We start from the raw sequence: 7,607 nt of genomic DNA on the forward strand, positions 1-7,607 counted from the left end.
AGGAATGCCACTCTTCTTCCCCATGCACACGTCATCAGCCATATTGCACTAAATTTCATAACTATAGTAGCAGGTTCAGCCGGTGTTTTCAGATTTGCAAACACCATCACCGGTCATTTGAACAACTAACTTGCTGAAAGCCAGTCGTCCTAAAGGTCAGTTTGCTGAACTACTAATTTGCTGATTTTTACCAAGTTTATTCACCAAAAACTTTAAAAACTAATATTCTTGAATATTGTCGATGAATGTTAATATATTTTTCCTATGAAAACATTTTTTGGAATATACTCTTCAGCATCATTGTAGGACTTGTATCAATTTGTGGAAATAGAGCTTTTTAATCTTTGTATGCCTGGTTTTTAAAAATACCAGTGCATATGTTCTTATGAACATAAGCAGAATTTCAGCATTTCATATTGCATTTTTTTTCCAGTTTATAGAATTTTCCAGAACACCTTTTTTGGGCCACATGTTAATATTTAGAATTGTTTTGCCAGCCTCACGAAGTTGTCAGATTTGCTGAAACAAATAGTTTTAGCTGCTGTTCAGTCAGTCTTTTATTCTGGGTGATATGTGAGTTTCCTAGAGTCAATGTAACAAAGCATTACAACAAACCCATAGGCTGAAAACAATGGAAGTGTATACTGCCGTCTGTGTCTCCAAATCTTCCTCTCCTTGTAAGGATACTAGTTATTTGGTTTGGGGCACACCCGAATCTAGTCTGACCTCTTCACTTGATTGCATCTGTAAAGACACTTTCTGTATAAGGTCGTTCACAGGGGTTAGGACTTCAACTTATCTTTTTTGGGGGGTGGGGGGGGTGGGCACTGCTCAACTCATAGTAGGTGGGATGGTTTAACAGGAAGTTTTAGCTGACTGCTTTTATTTTAAAGACAGCATGGTTTGTCTCCGCTTAGCTTTGCAAGCTGCAGTTGGAGCAAAGCAAAGACGGGACCTGAGGGGAAAGGATAAGAGGTAGAGAGGGGATCTAGGAACCAAGGTGGTACTGGGGGGCTGAGAGGGGAGCAAGGGAGAAGAAAGGTGAATTGGGAGACAGATCGCAGGGTGGAGGAAGTTCCCCTGGGATCCTGGCACAGCTGCCTTCTTCCCACCACTCCAGCTCGTGGGGGAGGGCCTGGTCATCAGGTTTTCTTATCCCTTTCCCCTGTTCCCAGGGGCAGTCTGTCGAGAACCCCAGCCCCTGCGCCTCCAGAGAGCTCCTCCCCGCGCTCTCTCCGGGAAGCCACAACTGCTTCAGTGGCAGAAAGGCCTCATGCTCTTTCCCACCCTTGTGTTTTTGCACGTACTAGTCCAGTGCCCTGACATGCGCTCTCTCTTCTGTTGAGAGAGCTCCTACTCATCCTCTGAAACCCTACTTAGGAATCTTCTCCCCATAAAGGTTTTCCCAGTGACCCCTTGGTCCAGACAGCTAACCCTTCTCTCCCAGTTACCCTCGGCTCCTCCCTCATCTTGTTCCCCAACCAGGCCGTGAGCTCCCGCTCTGTGCCTTCCACAAGCACTAACAGAACGAAAACGACCGGCTTTGGAGTCAGGCAGGGCTTGATCAAGTATTGGTCTTACCGCGTCCTAGCACGTGACCGTGGACAAGTTAATTTACTCCCTTGTGCCTCAGTGTCCTCAGGTGTCACACGGGGCCTCTGCGCTCTTCCCGGGGGGCGTTGGGAGCTTTTGGCGCTATCTCCCCCGGGGAGCCCCTGACCCAGAGGCTGACCCGCCGTTCTCTGCTTGACCGCGAGATGGGTGTCCGAGGTGGAGACCGCCGGCCCAAGCTCAGCAAGCTGGGTGTGAGGGTCTCCGCGGGGCACCAGGCGCAGGCCGGGGGTTGGGGGCGGGCGGCCGTGGGCCCTGTGAGGTCACAGAGGGGAGCCCCCTGCCCTACCCGGGACGCCAGGGGGTGTGGGCGGGGCCGTGGGTATGGGCGGGGCCGGGCGCGGCCGGGCGCGGGGATTGGCCGGGACCCAGAGCCGCCTGGGAAACGTGTCGGCGGGCCGGTCTCCAGGGAAACCAGACTCTGCTGCACCCTGAGCTGTGCGGAGTGGAGGCTGGCCAGCGGGCTGCGCTGCGTTTGCCACAGCCCTGCGTGGACCCTGTGCGGTCGGTGAGAGCTCTCTGAGCTTCGGTGCGGCCCCGCGGCAGGGAGATGAGTGGGGACAGCCCCAAGCTGGGTGGAGGAGGCGGTTGGGGGGGCTTGTCCGTGGGCCCAACGCCCCCCTGGGTCTGGCCCGCTGTTCTCCCTGGGAGGGGAGCAGAGCAGATTTGGGACCCGACGTGCGTGAGAGGGTGTGAGTGTGGGGTTGCGTGGGGACCGGGTCCTCGCCGCCCTGGCTCCCGAGGCCCGCGGGGGAAGGAGGAGCCTGCTGTCTGTGGCCCCAAAACGTGGACCTACTTTAAGGTCGCAGGAGGGTAGCCCAGACGGTGCTTCCTGTGGTTCTAGGGACATCCTCGGGGCGCTGGAGGAGGTTTCCCTGGGCGGTTCCAACAGGATCAGGGCGTCCGCCGTGTTAGGGGAGAGGGCCTTGTTCCTCTGAGGCCCATGGTGCTGTGGGCGGGTCCGGGGGCGCCTGCCAGGAACCCTGGGGGCGCATGTGGGTCCCCGGCTTTGCTTCCAGGTTCGAAGAGGAGAGACATGGAAGATCGTTATTCCTCAATCTCATATTATGAAATCCCCAATGCTGGCAATTCTGAAAACCAGGTGGAGGAGGGGGGCAATGTGTCTGCTGCTGCCGGGACCCGGGAGAGCTCCATGCTCGGCACCAAAAGGTGTGGGAACCCTCCCCAGGGTTGCTCCTTCTCAGGGTGTGGGGATCTGTCCTGGCCCCTCTCCTTGGCTTGTAGATGGCTGTCTGCTCTCTGTGTCTTCTCATCATCTTCTCTCTGTGTGTCTCCCTGTGTCCAAACTTCCCCCTTGTATAAGGACATCAGTCACATTGAGGTCACTTTCATGACCTCATGGTAGCTTGATCGCCTTTGTGAAGATGCTGTCTTCAGATACAGGCACACAGTCAGGTCCGGGGACTTAGAACTCCCAACATATGAATTTGGGTGGGGGGAGGGGGAGAGGAACACGATTCAACCCATAACTACAGGTAAGAAAAAGAAAAACAAACCAATTCTGAGCCCCCAGACTTATCATTGTTGCATGTGGGTCTCTATCCTTCCTGGCTTCTTTCTACAGACAAATAACGATGTGGCAAAGAGAGATATTTGTGTATGCAGCAGGCGAATCCTTTCTTCGTTGGGCAGGTGCTTTGTTAAGCCTCTGTGGCTCCTGGCTGGCATTTGAGGCTGGCTGGTGGAGGGGCTCAGTCTGAAGGTTCCCATGCGTGAGCAGCCCAGCCAGGCCATCAGCCTGACGGCGGCACAGCTCTGTAGGCCAGAGACACCCCGGCGCAGCCTCCCCCAGAGAGCCCTTTAGAGTTGGGAAGGAGGTGGGGGTGGGTGTGAGGGGGCGAGAGGTGGGTCTACTTTTAAGTCAGTGCTTTCAGCTCTCAAGAGCAGGAAAGAAGCAAACCTACACTGGCATGTGCTCTGCCCCGTTGCTGTGCACCTGCCCATCCTGGCATCCTCCCATCAGTCTGTCCATCTTGCTAGTCAGCTTGCTGTCCCTCAAGCTGCCCTCAGACCCCTCCCCTGGCCCAAAGCTCCCTGTCCTTGTCCAGACGGAGTGTCCAGCCAAGGAGAGAGGCCAGGGGAGGGGTGCACTCTGGGCTGGGGGAGGAGACAAGGCCCCCCAGTGCACAGTTGGGGTGGGGCAGCCATTGGGCTCCAGGCAGTGGAGCTGGCCTGGGCTGGAGAGGGCTGCCTGGCCCGGGCTCCAGGGCACTGCAGCCGTTACCCTTGTCAGACAGGCACAGCTGCACACTTAGTGCACCTTCCACTTCTGTGTGGCCCTGGGCAAGCACTGTGCCCCTGGTGCCTCAGTTTCCCTCTCTGGAGGACAGGGAGAGCTACGCAATCGGCCTCGGGGGTTGCTGGTTGAAATAAGATGGTGTGTGGTGCTCGGAACCCAGTGGCCCTAAGACCTTCAGCCAGCATCGGTCTCCTCTCCCCCACTCTTCATCTTCCTGGATTCATCCCGGAGGCCCCAGAGGGGGAAGAGGAGGAGCCTGAGGGTCCCCTTTGGGAGCAGGACCTGAAGGAGGCCTACAGCGAGCTCATCCAGGGTGTGCAGGAGCGGCAGGACGGCTGTGTCTACCGAGGAGAGTTCGGGCTGGGCGTGAAGCTGGGGTGTGGAGGGTTCTCCTGGCCCACGGGCGAGGTAAGTAGCTCCCGGCGCTTCCCTCTCCTCTCCCGGCTCCGCCAGCCGTGGCCTGTCTCCCTCCTTTTAAGAGGCACGTGCTGTGAACTTGTAGATCCACCGATGGGAAGGATGCTAGGCCAGTGTCCTTCCTATTTGAGAAATACCCAGAGAGACTTCTGAGATCACGTCCGAGGTTCGCCTGGGTGTCCGCAGGCTGCAGCTCGGGAAACTGTGACTTCAGAAGATAAATTCTTATTCTAGGCAAATATTTTAAAATTGCTAATTACTGTCATGAGTTGTATATTTGTATTGATGAAATTGCCCTGTATTTAAGCTCAAACAGAAAAAACTGGATCTTCCTAAAAGTGAAAGTGCACTTTTGCGCCCCTGCAGCAGGCGGTGTCAGGACCTCGGTGGGGACTCTGAGGGGACCGTGGCAGAAGCTGTTGGCGCCACCTGGCGTCCCTGGGAGGGTGGAGCAGCCATGCGTGTGGCAAACCTGGGGGTGTGCCGTGGCCCGGGGCCTTAGTGCGCCTCCCCCAGCGGGAAGCTGGCTTCTGAAGGCTTCCCAACAATGTGTCGCATCCCTGCCAGCTGCACGTGCGCTGGTGGAGGATTCTGCCCTGCTTGCAGGGTTGTGTGGTTCAGTGGAGACTTAAGTGCATCTTTTGCTTGCAGATAATAAAAACCGTCTGTCGGCACTGTAGGGGTGTGTGCATTTGGGGGGGGTGGAAAAGCATCAGAGAGCAGGACAGCTGGCACTGAAGCTCTTCTGGGAAGCAGGCGCCAGCTGGCACGACCTCCTAGCGGCTGTGTAGGGTCCTGGCTCTGCCCCTCTCTCTTCCAGGCTTGGTTCTGCCTCTGGGGCCCCGGTTCACCTGGTTTAGGTGCCCAAGGCTGGGGGACCTCGCCCAGCCCCTCACCTCCTGCACTTAGTCTCCCTAGTTCAGGGGAGAGCGGGGCAGGGAGGCGAGCAGGGGTCTTGGGATGGAGCCCGGGGAGCGGTGGGGGCGGGGGGTACGCAGCAGGAGCCGCTGCAGGCAGAGGCGGAGCTCCTGGGCCCCCAGCCCAGTCCCACCTGGAATGCGCCGCCAGCTGGGAGGAGCCTCCAGACCTCGTGTGAGCACAGAGGCCGGGGCCTGAGCCTGTGCTGAGCTTCCGCCGAAGAGTGCATGGCGTCGTGACCCCGATGACCCAAGCGCCGATTTTTGCTCAGCCTCTGTTTCTTTAGTCCTTGGCTAGTTCCTCTTTTACCCAACACCGTGGTGTCCAGTGGCCAGACAGCCCACGTTCCCAGCTGTGGTCGGTTGGGGCCCACTGACGGGTCCTCCTGGCCCCAGGTCCTCGCCGTGCAGGGGGAGCACAGCAGGTGCAGCATCAGCTTTGTCACTGCCTGGGGGGACGTCTGGGTCCGCCGAGCAGATGCTCCTGCAGCCATGGCAGCCCCCGAACCAGAGAGGCCAGCAGGGTGAGAGGGCGTGCAGGCCGAGAGCAGCGGCTTTAAGCGCGTCAGCTGTCTTTGAGGAACGGGCCCAAGCGCATCAGTCTGGCTGCTCAGATGAGGCTCGGGCTGTGTGTGGAGGAAGGATGGAGAGGCTCCTCCAAAGCTGCGCCCTCCCGGGAGTGGGCAGAAACCCTCTCTCCTGCAGGCCCCCCCGAGGAGCCCCCGGGGGGTTGGATTCTCCTTACAGTTCTACACAAATGGTCTGCAACGTGGGACTTTTTTTCAGTTGGGTAGACTCTGATAGGCGCCCCCAAACCACACGAATGGAATGAATCTGGGCAGCAGATGGGCCGTCCCCCGCCCGGTGCCTCACTGCTCACCGTGTCCCTGCACTGGCCAGGAGTGGTAACTGGCAGGACCAGGTCCCCCCATAGGAGACTGAAAAGGACCCTTGTAGGCTGCTGTAACTGGCAAGTCCACCTTCAGGGGTCACGTAGCCTCAGGCTTGGCTGGATCCAGGGGTTCCAGCGACTCTATCAGGCCCTCTCTCTCCCATCTCCATGTGGGCGGCCAAGTTTGACCTTCTGCCATCAGGCAAAAGGGGGTGGTGTCGGTGTCACGCCTTCCTGCAGGAGAGAAAGGGCCCTAGTGGACACTGGTGAGACTCGGGGATGCGTCCCGTGGCCAAACCCAAATCAAGGCTGGAGGCAGGGCTTGGGAGCCCTTCTCTTGGCCAGGCCTGGTCACGTGTGCCAGGGGCTGGGGTCAGTCCTCCGTCAACCTGTGGGGACTCGTCTCCGTCACCAGAGGAAGAGAAGGGGCGCTAAGCAGGCCGCAGTCACCGTCCCGCTGGCGCAGGGTGGCCTGAGTGCCCAGCCCTTCTGCTTCCGGCGGGCAAGGCGGCTGTCTGACTCGCATGAGAGTCAAGTCTAGTGACTGAAAAGTGCTCGGAATGGACATGGCGCTCCGTTTCCCCCTGGGGCCCCAGTAGAGGGTCACCTGCGCCACACTCACCCCCCCCCCCCCGCCTCCCGGGGCTCGGGACTGGAGCACAGACGGCCCACGTCCATGGCCTCAGGAGCGAGCAGTCTTAAGTCAGGGCCACGCCGGCGACCCCGGGGCTAGCGGCCCCCCTCTCGCCGGGCCAGCCTGCTGCCGTGGACCTGAGCGGGGGCGACGGGGTGAGAGCGGAGCCCGGCCTGCGGCTCCCGAGTGGAGACAGCTCCCGCCCAAACGCAGGCACTGCCGATACCTCCCCAGACTCCCCCGCCTGAGCCGGGCAGGAGGGAGCGTGGCCATCGGGGCGCCAAGCGCATGGCACCCGCTCTGCGTGATTCGGGTGACCCCTGGCACTTGAGGGGGGCCTGGTGGCCCGGCCCCCTGTGAGCCCAGTGCAGCCCCGCAGTCCCCGTTCACTGTGGCCCAGGCCTGGAGGCTCAGCTGGGAGGACATTCTGGAAGGTTCTGGGGCGCTGCGGGGCGGGCCCTCCAACAGAGCCGCTACGGAGCTCTCTGTTCACAGTCCTACCACGGGCACTTCTGCCGGGGCCACCGCCACGGGCTGGGCACCTACGTGTGGCCGGATGGCTCCAGCTCCACCGGCCCGCTTTACCTCAGCACCCGCGAGGGCTACGGCCCCACGTACCTGAAGGCGAGGCTCTTCCAGGTGAGGGGACGGCCCTGGTGTTCAGGCCACCGGACAGCAGCACAGGCGCTCCTGGGGAAGTTTGTTTGTTTGAGGAGAAGTAGCTTTCTTGGTCTTAGTGAGTATAATAGTATCGTCACAAGGCACAGTCATAAGGTGCGTGAAAAGAAAATGGAAACAACGGGAGAAGAAAACGAAAGCTGGTCACTGCTCTGCTACCCGGAGCAGGGCTGGGCTAGCAGCACGTCGTGTATCCTT

Source organism: Physeter macrocephalus, chromosome 2 (assembly GCF_002837175.3).
Source record: "Physeter macrocephalus isolate SW-GA chromosome 2, ASM283717v5, whole genome shotgun sequence".
NCBI classification, from domain to species: domain Eukaryota; kingdom Metazoa; phylum Chordata; class Mammalia; order Artiodactyla; family Physeteridae; genus Physeter; species Physeter macrocephalus.